The 13028-nt window shown below is 42.0% G+C and overlaps 1 pseudogene; it reads right to left on the bottom strand.

Moving 5' to 3' along the window:
- Positions 1-337: 337 nt before the first annotated feature.
- Set-ps2 (Set nuclear proto-oncogene, pseudogene 2) overlaps positions 338-13028 on the bottom strand; it is a 48502-nt pseudogene continuing 35811 nt past the window's right edge.

The raw sequence follows: 13028 nt of genomic DNA, 5'->3' as shown, positions 1-13028 counted from the left end.
GAAGTGGAGATTCTTTTCCTGCTGTGTTTTGCTCGAGATATTTTTCCCCAAATGAATTGAGAACCATGATGTTGAGAGAACTCAAAAAACAGGGAGTTTGACCACAAGAAGGGACGGTCAGGGAGAAAATGACTGCAACTTGCTCCTAGGGACTGGAGAAAATTTGAAAGAAAGAAAGGAAGAAAGGAAGAAAGGAAGAAAGGAAGAAAGGAAGAAAGGAAGAAAGGAAGAAAGGAAGAAAGGAAGAAAGGAAGAAAGAAAGAAAGAAAGAAAGAAAGAAAGAAAGAAAGAAAGGAAGGAAGGAAGGAAGGAGGGAAGGAAGGAGGGAAGGAAGGAGGGAAGGAAGGGAGGGAAAGTTGGAATCCACCATCTTCTGTGCTAGTGGTCCTCGCCTTCATCTTCTTCTCCTTCATCAATATCTTCTGACCCTTCCTCATCTTCCTCTTCCTCTTCCTCCTCCTCCTCTTCCTCCTCATCCTCCTCCTCCTCCTCCCTACCCTTCACCACCCATATCAGGAACCAAATTGTCCTGCAAGGGATTTGACCAAATACCATCTTTGATGGCCTCTCCTAGCTCGCCTGCGCCTGTGTCAGAACGGTCAGCAAACCAGGTAAAGAAGCCTCTGGCTCTTCCTGCTGCCTCCCCCTGCTAGCCTTATTCTGTGTTTGACTTGGTCGTTTCATCAAATCCTTTTCAGATTTCCATTTGATTTCCTGTGGAATTTGAAGATAGGTTACCACTCTCATTCAGATGAAATTCTTTGAAGAGAACTTTATTTCCAAAACAAGGATTTCCATCAAAATAAAAAAAATCTATATATTCTGTAACCCAATTTAATGTCTTCAAATTCTGTCCCTTCAACTCCCATCAAATAATGCGGAGCCTCCTAGTCTATCTCCCCAAGCAGTACAGACACTTGTGGATGGTTGACAAGTGTTGTAAAAATTTGGGATTTTTAAGGATCAATTCTGACCTCTTCTGAAAAAATAAAAAAAAAAAAAATGGTTGACCGAGTTTGTTATATTTTTGTTCTAGTTTCAAAATTTCCTCACTGGCTTGTTCATTAGGTTCTGTCTGTTTCATTTCGTACTTCATCAATATGGTCAATTGCTTCTTGCTGTTCTTTTTTTCTCCCTTCAGCAGGCTGGGGGAGGCCGACTTGTCCTCCAGCTTCAGGGCAGCAGCCAGTCTGGGTTTCGTGGTCTGAGGGAGGATCACAGATGGCAGAGCAATGGCGCAAGGGGGTGGCCAGAAAGCAGAGGCCTGATGTTCACAGCAGGAAAAAACACGCAGGATAGAGATTTTTTTCAATTTTTTTTGGATAATTTTTAATTATATTTCAAATGTTATTCCCTTCCCCACTTTCCTGTCCATAAGCCCCCCATCCCATCTCCATTCCCTTCTTCTATGAGGGTGCTCCCCAACCCATGCACCCACCCCTTGCTGCCTCCCCGCCCTGACATTCCCCTACTCTGGGGGGTCCAGCCATGGCAGGACCAAGGGCTTCTCCTCCCATTGGTGCCCAACAATGCCATCCTCTGCTACATATGCAGCTGGAGCCATGGGTCTGACCATGAGTAGTCTTTAGGTAGTGGTTCAGTCCCTGTGAGCTCTGGTTGGTTGACATTGTTGTTCTTAATATGGGGTTGCGGGTCCCTTCAGTTCCTTCAATCCTTTCTCTAACTCCTCCAATGGGGACCCCATCCTCAGTTCAATGGTTTGCTGATAGCATTCGCCTCTGTATTTGTCATGCTCTAGATGAGGCTCTCCAGAGACAGCTATATCAGGCTCCTGTCAGCATGCACTTCTTGGCATCAGCAATATTGTCTAGTTTTAGTGACTGTATGCATATGGGCTGGATCCCCAGGTGAGGCAGCCTCTGGATGGCCATTCCTTCAGTCTCTGCTCCAAACTTTGGCACCATATCCCCTCCTATGAATATTTTTGTTCCCTCTTCTTTTTTTTTTTATTAACTTGAGTATTTCTTTTTTTTTTTTTATTAACTTGAGTATTTCTTATATACATTTCGAGTGTTATTCCCTTTCCCGGTTTCCGGGCAAACATCCCCCTCTCCCCTCCCCTTCCTTATGGGTGTTCCCCTCCCAACCCTCCCCCCATTACCGCCCTCCCCCCATAGACTAGTTCACTGGGGGTTCAGTCTTAGCAGGACCCAGGGCTTCCCCTTCCACTGGTGCTCTTACTAGGATATTCATTGCTACCTATGGGGTCAGAGTCCAGGGTCAGTCCATGTATAGTCTTTAGGTAGTGGCTTAGTCCCTGGAAGCTCTGGTTGCTTGACATTGTTGTACTTTTGGGGTCTCGAGCCCCTTCAAGCTCTTCCAGTTCTTTCTCTGATTCCTTCAATAGGGGACCTATTCTCAGTTCAGTGGTTTGCTGCTGGCATTCGCCTCTGTATTTGCTATATTCTGGCTGTGTCTCTCAGGAGAGATCTACATCCGGCTCCTGTCGGTCTGCACTTCTTTGCTTCATCCATCTTGTCTAATTGGGTGGCTGTATATGTATGGGCCACATGTGGGGCAGGCTCTGAATGGGTGTTCCTTCAGTCTCTGTTTTAATCTTTGCCTCTCCCTTCCCTGCCAAGGGTATTCTTTTTCCTCATTTAAAGAAGGAGTGAAGCATTCACATTTTGATCATCCGTCTTGAGTTTCGTTTGTTCTAGGGATCTAGGGTAATTCAAGCATTTGGGCTAATAGCCACTTATCAATGAGTGCATACCATGTATGTCTTTCTGTGATTGGGTTAGCTCACTCAGGATGATATTTTCCAGTTCCAACCATTTGCCTACGAATTTCATAAACTCGTTGTTTTTGATAGCTGAGTAATATTCCATTGTGTAGATGTACCACATTTTCTGTATCCATTCCTCTGTTGAAGGGCATCTGGGTTCTTTCCAGTTTCTGGCTATTATAAATAAGGCTGCGATGAACATAGTGGAGCACGTGTCTCTTTTATATGTTGAGGCATCTTTTGGGTATATGCCCGGGAGAGGTATAGCTGGATCCTCAGGCAGTTCAATGTCCAATTTTCTGAGGAACCTCCAGACTGATTTCCAGAATGGTTTTACCAGTCTGCAATCCCACCAACAATGGAGGAGTGTTCCTCTTTCTCCACATCCTCGCCAGCATCTGCTGTCACCTGAGTTTTTGATCTTAGCCATTCTCACTGGTGTGAGGTGAAATCTCAGGGTTGTTTTGATTTGCATTTCCCTTATGACTAAAGATGTTGAACATTTCTTTAGTTGTTTCTCAGCCATTCGGCATTCCTCAGCTGTGAATTCTTTGTTTAGCTCTGAACCCCATTTTTAAATAGGGTTATTTGTTTCCCTGCGGTCTAACTTCTTGAGTTCTTTGTATATTTTGGATATAAGGCCTCTATCTGTTGTAGGATTGGTAAAGATCTTTTCCCAATCTGTTGGTTGCCGTTTTGTCCTAACCACAGTGTCCTTTGCCTTACAGAAGCTTTGCAGTTTTATGAGATCCCATTTGTCGATTCTTGATCTTAGAGCATAAGCCATTGGTGTTTTGTTCAGGAAATTTTTTCCAGTGCCCATGTGTTCCAGATGCTTCTCTAGTTTTTCTTCTATTAGTTTGAGTGTGTCTGGTTTGATGTGGAGGTCCTTGATCCACTTGGACTTAAGCTTTGTACAGGGTGATAAGCATGGATCGATCTGCATTCTTCTACATGTTGCCCTCCAGTTGAACCAGCACCATTTGCTGAAAATGCTATCTTTTTTCCATTGGATGGTTTTGGCTCCTTTGTCAAAAATCAAGTGCCCATAGGTGTGTGGCTTCATTTCTGGGTCTTCAATTCTGTTTCATTGGTCTATCTGTCTGTCTCTGTAAAAATACCATGCAGTTTTTATCAATATTGCTCTGTAATACTGCTTGAGTTCAGGGGTAGTGATTCCCCCTGAAGTCCTTTTATTGTTGAGGATAGCTTTAGCTATCCTGGGTTTTTTGTTATTCCAGATGAATTTGCCAATTGTTCTGTCTAACTCTTTGAAGAATTGGATTGGTATTTTCATGGGGATTGCATTGAATCTGTAGATTGCTTTTGGAAAATGGCCATTTTTACTATATTAATCCTGCCAATCCATGAGCATGGGAGATCTTTCCATCTTCTGAGGTCTTCTTCAATTTCTTTCCTCAGTGTCTTGAAGTTCTTATTGTACAGATCTTTTACTTGCTTGGTTAAAGTCACACCGAGGTACTTTATATTATTTGGGTCTATTATGAAGGGTGTCGTTTCCCTAATTTCTTTCTCGGCTTGTTTCTCTTTCGTATAGAGGAAGGCAACTGATTTATTTGAGTTAATTTTATACCCAGCCACTTTGCTGAAGTTGTTTATCAGCTTTAGTAGTTCTCTGGTGGAACTTTTGGGATCACTTAAATATACTATCATGTCATCTGCAAATAGTGATATTTTGACCTCTTCTTTTCCGATCTGTATCCCCTTGATCTCCTCTTGTTGTCTGATTGCTCTGGCTAGAACTTCAAGAACTATATTGAATAAGTAGGGAGAGAGTGGGCAGCCTTGTCTAGTCCCTGATTTTAGTGGGATTGCTTCAAGTTTCTCTCCATTTAGTTTAATGTTAGCAACTGGTTTGCTGTATATGGCTTTTACTATGTTTAGGTATGGGCCTTGAATTCCTATTCTTTCCAGGACTTTTATCATGAAGGGGTGTTGAATTTTGTCAAATGCTTTCTCAGCATCTAATGAAATGATCATGTGGTTCTGTTCTTTCAGTTTGTTTATATAATGGATCACGTTGATGGTTTTCCGTATATTAAACCAACCCTGCATGCCTGGGATGAAGCCTACTTGATCATGGTGGATGATTGTTTTGATGTGCTCTTGAATTCGGTTTGCCAGAATTTTATTGAGTATTTTTGCGTCGATATTCATAAGGGAAATTGGTCTGAAGTTCTCTTTCTTTGTTGTGTCTTTGTGTGGTTTAGGTATAAGAGTAATTGTGGCTTCGTAGAAGGAATTCGGTAGGGCTCCATCTGTTTCAATTTTGTGGAATAGTTTGGATAATATTGGTATGAGGTCTTCTATGAAGGTTTGATAGAATTCTGCACTAAACCCGTCTGGACCTGGGCTCTTTTTGGTTGGGAGACCTTTAATGACTGCTTCTATTTCCTTAGGAGTTATGGGGTTGTTTAACTGGTTTATCTGTTCCTGATTTAACTTCGATACCTGGTATCTGTCTAGGAAATTGTCCATTTCCTGAAGATTTTCAAATTTTGTTGAATATAGGTTTTTATAGTAAGATCTGATGATTTTTTGAATTTCCTCTGAATCTGTAGTTATGTCTCCCTTTTCATTTCTGATTTTGTTAATTTGGACGCACTCTCTGTGTCCTCTCGTTAGTCTGGCTAAGGGTTTATCTATCTTGTTGATTTTCTCAAAGAACCAACTTTTGGTTCTGTTGATTCTTTCTATGGTCCTTTTTGTTTCTACTTGGTTGATTTCAGCTCTGAGTTTGATTATTTCCTGCCTTCTACTCCTCCTGGGTGTATTTGCTTCTTTTTGTTCTAGAGCTTTTAGGTGTGCTGTCAAGCTGCTGACATATGCTCTTTCCTGTTTCTTTCTGCAGGCACTCAGCGCTATGAGTTTTCCTCTTAGCACAGCTTTCATTGTGTCCCATAAGTTTGAGTATGTTGTATCTTCATTTTCATTAAATTCTAAAAAGTTTTTAATTTCTTTCTTTATTTCTTCCTTGACCAGGTTATCATTGAGTAGAGCATTGTTCAATTTCCACGTATATGTGGGCATTCTTCCCTTATTGTTATTGAAGACCAGTTTTAGGCCGTGGTGGTCCGATAGCACGCATGGGATTATTTCTATCTTTCTGTACCTGTTGAGGCCCGTTTTTTGACCAATTATATGGTCAATTTTGGAGAAAGTACCATGAGGAGCTGAGAAGAAGGTATATCCTTTTGCTTTAGGATAGAATGTTCTATAAATATCCGTTAAGTCCATTTGGCTCATGACTTCTCTTAGTCTGTCGACATCACTGTTTAATTTCTGTTTCCATGATCTGTCCATTGATGAGAGTGGGGTGTTGAAATCTCCCACTATTATTGTGTGAGGTGCAATGTGTGTTTTGAGCTTTAGTAAGGTTTCTTTTACGTATGTAGGTGCCCTTGTATTTGGGGCATAGATATTTAGGATTGAGAGTTCATCTTGGTGGATTTTTCCTTTGATGAATATGAAGTGTCCTTCCTTATCTTTTTTGATGACTTTTAGTTGGAAATTGATTTTATTTGATATTAGAATGGCTACTCCAGCTTGCTTCTTCTGACCATTTGCTTGGAAAGTTGTTTTCCAGCCTTTCACTCTGAGGTAGTGTCTGTCTTTGTCTCTGAGGTGCGTTTCCTGTAGGCAGCAGAATGCAGGGTCCTCGTTGCGTATCCAGTTTGTTAATCTATGTCTTTTTATTGGGGAGTTGAGGCCATTGATATTGAGAGATATTAAGGAATAGTGATTATTGCTTCCTGTTGTATTCATATTTGGATGTGAGGTTATGTTTGTGTGCTTTCATTCTCTTTGTTTTGTTGTCAAGACGATTAGTTTCTTGCTTCTTCTAGGGTATAGCTTGCCTCCTTATGTTGGGCTTTACCATTTATTATCCTTTGTAGTGCTGGATTTGTAGAAAGATATTGTGTAAATTTGGTTTTGTCATGGAATATCTTGGTTTCTCCATCAATGTTAATTGAGAGTTTTGCTGGATACAGTAACCTGGGCTGGCATTTGTGTTCTCTTAGGGTCTGTATGACATCAGTCCAGGATCTTCTGGCCTTCATAGTTTCTGGCGAGAAGTCTGGTGTGATTCTGATAGGTCTCCCTTTATATGTTACTTGACCTTTTTCCCTTACTGCTTTTAATATTCTTTCTTTATTTTGTGCGTTTGGTGTTTTGACAATTATGTGACGGGAGGTGTTTCTTTTCTGGTCCAATCTATTTGGAGTTCTGTAGGCTTCTTGTATGTCTATGGGTATCTCTTTTTTTAGGTTAGGGAAGTTTTCTTCTATGATTTTGTTGAAGATATTTACTGGTCCTTTGAGCTGGGAGTCTTCACTCTCTTCTATACCTATTATCCTTAGGTTTGATCTTCTCATTGAGTCCTGGATTTCCTGTATGTTTTGGACCAGTAGCTTTTTCCGCTTTACATTATCTTTGACAGTTGAGTCAATGATTTCTATGGAATCTTCTGCTCCTGAGATTCTCTCTTCCATCTCTTGTATTCTGTTGGTGAAGCTTGTATCTACAGCTACTTGTCTCTTCTTTTGGTTTTCTATATCCAGGGTTGTTTCCATGTGTTCTTTCTTGATTGCTTCTATTTCCATTTTTAATTCCTTCAACTGTTTGATTGTGTTTTCCTGGAATTCTTTCAGGGATTTTTGCGATTCCTCTCTGTAGGCTTCTACTTGTTTATTAATGTTTTCCTGTGTTTCCCTAAGTGTGTTCATGTCTTTCTTGAAGTCCTCCAGCATCATGATCAAATATGATTTTGAAACTAGATCTTGCTTTTCTGGTGTGTTTGGATATTCCATGTTTGTTTTGGTGGGAGAATTGGGCTCCGATGATGGCATGTAGTCTTGGTTTCTGTTGCTTGGGTTCCTGCGCTTGCCTCTCACCATCAGATTATCTCTAGTGTTACTTTGTTCTGCTATTTCTGACAGTGGCTAGACTGTCCTATAAGCCTGTGTGTCAGGAGTGCTGTAGACCTGTTTTCCTCCCTTTCAGTCAGTTATGGGGACAGAGTGTTCTGCTTTCGGGCGTGTAGTTTTTCCTCTCTACAGGTCTTTAGCTGTTCCTGTGGGCCTGTGTCTTGAGTTCACCAGGCAGCTTTCTTGCAGCAGAAAATTTGGTCTTACCTGTGGTCCCGAGGCTCAAGTTCGCTCGTGGGGTGCTGCCCAGGGGCTCTCTGCAGCGGCAGCAACCAGGAAGACCTGTGCCGCCCCTTCTGGGAGCTTCAGTGCACCAGGGTTCCAGATGGTCTTTGGCTTTTTCCTCTGGCGTCCGAGATGTGTGTGCAGGGAGCAGTCTCTTCTGGTTTCCCAGGTTTGTCTGCCTCTCTGAAGGTTTAGCTCTCCCTCCCACGGGATTTGGGTGCAGAGAACTGTTTATCCGGTCTGTTTCTTTCAAGTTCCTGCGGTGTCTCAGGCAGGTGTCCTGCCGCTCCTGGGCCCTCCCCCACGGGAGCCCAGAGGCCTTATACAGATTCCTCTTGGGTCAGGGATGTGGGCAGGGGTGGGCAGTGTTGGTGGTCTCTTCCGCTCTGCAGCCTCAGGAGTGCCCACCTGACCAGGCGGTTGGGTCTCTCTCTCACCGGGTCTGGGAGCAGAGAGCTGCTGCGGGCCGGGATCCGCGGATGTTTTGTTCCCTCTTCTAAGAAGGAGTGAAGCATCTGCATTTGGTCATCCTTCTTCTGAGCTTCATGTGGTCTATGAATTGTATCTTGGGTAATTCGAGCTTTTGGGCTAATATCCACTTAACATGTGTGGTTTGGAGGGGTGGTTTGATCATTTGTTTTGTGATTGGGTTACCTCACTCAGGACGATATTTTCTAATTCCATAGGGAATCATTTTTAATACCTTGTCTTAGAGTTAGGGTTTCCATTGCTGTGATAAAAATGCCATGACCAAAAGAAACTCAGGGAGGGTTTGTTTAGCCCTACAATTTTGAGTCTGTTATCCATGGAAGTCAGGGCAGAAACCAGAAGATGGAAACTGAAGTAAGCTCCATGGAAGAAGCGTGCTGCTTACTGGCTTTCTTTTCACGACTTTCTCAGCCTGGTTTGCTTTCTTACCCATCCAGGCCACCAGGAATGGCCCTGTCCCCAGTGAGCTGGACCCTTCCACATTAATTATTAACCAAGAAAATGCCCAACAAGCATGGCCACAGGTCAGTCTGGCAGAAGCATTTTATCAGTCGAAGTTCCCTCACCCTGACTCTCGCTTGTGAGAAATTGACAGGAGAACCCAGGTAATACCTCATGAGTTTCAGTTTCAGATATTTTGAGTTGATATAGAAAACTTCAAAGCCTGATATGATCTAAAGGTAACTTTCTCTTCAAGGGAAAGTTTAGTATTAATCATTTAATTCAATAGGGTTTGTTCAATATCCTATTAACATTTTTTCTCACTTGCTTATAACTGAACATTAATGTATTCTACTAAAATAAGGACGCATACTTTTAAACACTCAAAAGTCTGAAATTAAGAGCAAAACTATTTTAAAGAAACCTTAGAGTAAGATCTCTGCCTTAATTTACAAAACACAGACTATTTATTTCTCAACTGTCCTAGTTCGCTTTCTGGTGCTGTGATAAAGCACTGGACAAAATTGACTTGGGGAAGAAATGATTTATCTGGCTTATATTTTCCACTTCACAGTATGTTGTTGAGGGAAGTCTGAGCAGAAGCACAAACAGGATCCTAGAAACAGACACTGGAGCAGAACAACAGAGTGCTGCTTGCTTTCTCATTCTTCATAGCCTGCTCAGCTGCTTGCTTGTACAAGCCAGGAGCACCCACCTACCCTGGCACAGCATTGCACACAACAGACTGGGCCCCACCACATCCATCACTAACCCCCTACACATTTGCACGAAGACTAATCCAACGGAAGCAATTCCTGAGTTGAGGTCCCCTCTTCCTGGATTTCTCTGGTTTGTGTCAAACTGACAAACTAACAATCAACCTGAAGTGGACACTTAAGGGTTCTTTGAGAAGTCAGTTGTGTCAGATGGGCATGCGCTGGGGCAAACACATGAAAGAGTGTTTTCCTGAAGTGGACACAGGCGAAAGGATGTTTCACTAAGGCAGACTCGTGAAGGAAATGTTTTACTGAAGCAGACGCAGGTGAAAAGATGTTCTACCAAAGCAAGCACGTGAAAGGACTCGTGATAAAGAATTCTTGGCTAATGACAGGCACGTATCAGTCCACCTTACAGTATGTAGTTGAGCTCCATTTGTTAAGACCCCTAAGACAGAAATGCACCAAAAAAACTTCTTGCCACCTTTGAGGGCTCGAGTCAATTGGCAGAATGATGTCAGCTGAGACAGATTCTCATGGAGTTTTGCTAGGTCAGACTCACATGCTGAGGCAAGACTGGTGGGTGAGGCAAGACCTGTGGCGAACACGTGATGCTTGGAGAGGGTATAAAAAGGACTCAGCGGACTGTGGGAGGGGCTTGCTGCTTGTTGGCTCTGCAACACTTGTTGGTCTCCAGGCTTCACTGAACTTCACTTCATTGAGAGAACGTCTCCTAGCATTCCTGCTGGTCCCTCCTGCTGACTCATACTGATTCTGCTAAGGCCTGACTGTTCCTGCTAGGTTGTTCCTGCTGCTATCCCGACACTGGTGAACTGGACTCGTGTCTCTGTAAAGTATTTGCTAGCAAGTGTGCTGATTTCCTGACAATGTAGATGGGACTCGCTTCAAAGGACCATTTCTCAACAGGTCCACTTCCCTATCATAATAACCTTTCTTTTCTACCACCTCTGGTGGGTGGTAGGCTAGAAGGGATCATCTCTACAAGAGATGGAGCCCATTCCCAACATGGCTTGGGTGGACAAAAACCTGAGAGTAGATGGGCTAGTAACCTGGGCAAAAACCAAACACTATTGTTCTACTAAAGGAATTCGGCAGTTAAATGACTCCCAATGATTCTGCTACACTCACAGATCAGTGCCTTCCTCCTTACCCAGCCATCATCAGAGAAGCTTGCTCCTCAGCAGACAAATGCAGAGATCTGCAGACAGACAATGGAGCCCTCCATCCTAAATGGAATGTCTCCATCAAACCCCTCTCTTCAGGGCTCAGTGAACCTTGTGGAAAAAGTGTAAAGATTTTAAGAGCCAGAGGGGATGGAGGAGACCAAGGAGAGACGGCCCTTCTAATCACAGCATGACTGAGAAACATATGAGCTCACAGAGACTTTGGCAGCACAGAGCCTGCACAGGTCTCTACCAGGTGAGGTCAAGAGCTGGGAAAAGTGGGCACAGGCCCTCACCCAGAGCTCAGGGGCTAGCTCCAAATGATAATCCCTCATAAATGAAAACTTAATTTTTCCCAAAGGAGTCTCACTGGGGATACAAATCATTCTCTTTTTTTCTTCTTTCTTTCTTTTTTTTTTTTTTTTTTTTTTTTTTTTTTTTTTTTTTTTTTGTAGCTGGGGACCGAACCCAGGGCCTTGCGTTTGCTAGGCAAGCGCACTACCACTGAGCTAAATCCCCAACCTGATACAAATCATTCTTAAGAGCAGTCTTCAGGCCCAGCAGTAGATGCCCAGCACAAAATGACTTCAATGACATCTTTAGAGGTTCCTTGTCTCATGTTTAGTCATTTATTTTTATTTTTTATTTTTATTTTTTATTTTTTTAATCTTACAGATCCCTTGGGTATGTATTGTAGTTTCTGGTTCTATGTTCTTGTAGGTCCCTGTGTGTATGCACATGTGTCTCTGAGTCTACACATCTACATGTATTTCTTGTGCTTTTTCTTTGGCCCATTTGTCAGTTTTGTCCTATTCCAACTTGTTTATTTTGGTGTATCTTATTTTTTATTATATTACTATTCTTTGGATGTCTATTTGTTTTCTAAGGAGAGACAGAAGGGTGTGGGTTAGGATGAGAGGGGTGATAGGGTGGATCTCAGAGGAGTTAGGGCAAGGGAATCCTTATTCAGAGTATATTGTATGAAAAAAATCTATTTTCAGTAAAAGAAAAATAGAAAAAAAAAGAGAAAGAAAGAAAATCCTCACAGGATGCCAGGCTGGTTGTCCTTTTAGCTACTTCCAGATGTGATCAAGTTGACAATCAAGATTAGCCATCACACCAGGCCCCCAAGTACACATTTAGAAACTCTTACCTGGATAGCATCCTCAACTGACCAATCTGATCCTTCATGGATTTAGTCTCAGTAGCCTTCCATTACAGTTTTCCCAGAAAGTCCTTCTTTTCATTCACCGCTCTGTCTGTTGTTCTAGTAAGGCAATAACTCTCAATGTTACAGCCAGCAACCAAGGGGAGATTTAATCTTAGCTCTTTGCTATATCACATTAAAGTAAACCTGGAGGAGCCATCTGTCTTAACCTCTCCTGAGAATTTGTTTGCTCTCAATGAATTATTTTAAATACAAGTAGGCCAGCAGATGGGGCTTAGAGTTACTTAATTGAACAAAGACATATTCATCTTGACATAACTTGTTGCATTTAAGTATGTATTGTATAATTAAGTAAGAGGTCTAGGAATTTTGAAAAGGTTGATAATTTTGATATGAACCCTAAATGCATCTTTGCGTATTCTATAGAGCAAAAACACATTTTCCCACTTGCTACTTATTCAACTTATCTTCTACTTCTTTTGCCCCCACTTCTTTTGAAGCTATTCAGTAGTCAGTAAAGTGAGATGAGCAGTTAAAAAAAGAAATAAATATTGAGGAAACGGTAACTTGCTGGATGCTGGAGCTCAATGTCGAGTTATACGTTAGCCCCACTCTCATCTTGACTTTGTCATTTTTCTTACATCAATAAATGGAGTTCTTTCTCTCTAATAATTGTTGCAATAGCATAGTAATTGTATTTTTCACAGGGCTGTATTGCTTTTTGACGTATCTACAAAGCAATTTCTCAATGCTATAATGACCAAAATTGCAGAGCTAATTTCTATTCCAGTGTATGGTGCAAGCTAGCTCTATATTTGTGTGTCTGTCAATTTTGCATCCCATAGCAATTCAGAGAGTGGCAATGGCTGAATGGAGCCCTTCTGAATCTATACACATTTTAGGACCTACTGGAACAAATTAAGCACAGGCCTAAATTCCGAGTCTAGAATTCAGGAAAAAATTATTCTAACCCAGACCAATCAAAGCAATTGTTTGAGGCGCCCCACTATTCAGGTAAAGTTGCATTTGTACAGCATCATCCTGTCTGGTCCACTGTCCTCAGCTAAAATATGGATGCTAGCCAGCTGAACGTGGCAGACACAATTT

Source organism: Rattus norvegicus, chromosome 9 (genome assembly GCF_036323735.1).
Source record: "Rattus norvegicus strain BN/NHsdMcwi chromosome 9, GRCr8, whole genome shotgun sequence".
Lineage (NCBI taxonomy): Eukaryota > Metazoa > Chordata > Mammalia > Rodentia > Muridae > Rattus > Rattus norvegicus.
Note: the sequence above shows the minus strand (reverse complement) of the source record. Positions and strands in the feature narration are given on the sequence as shown.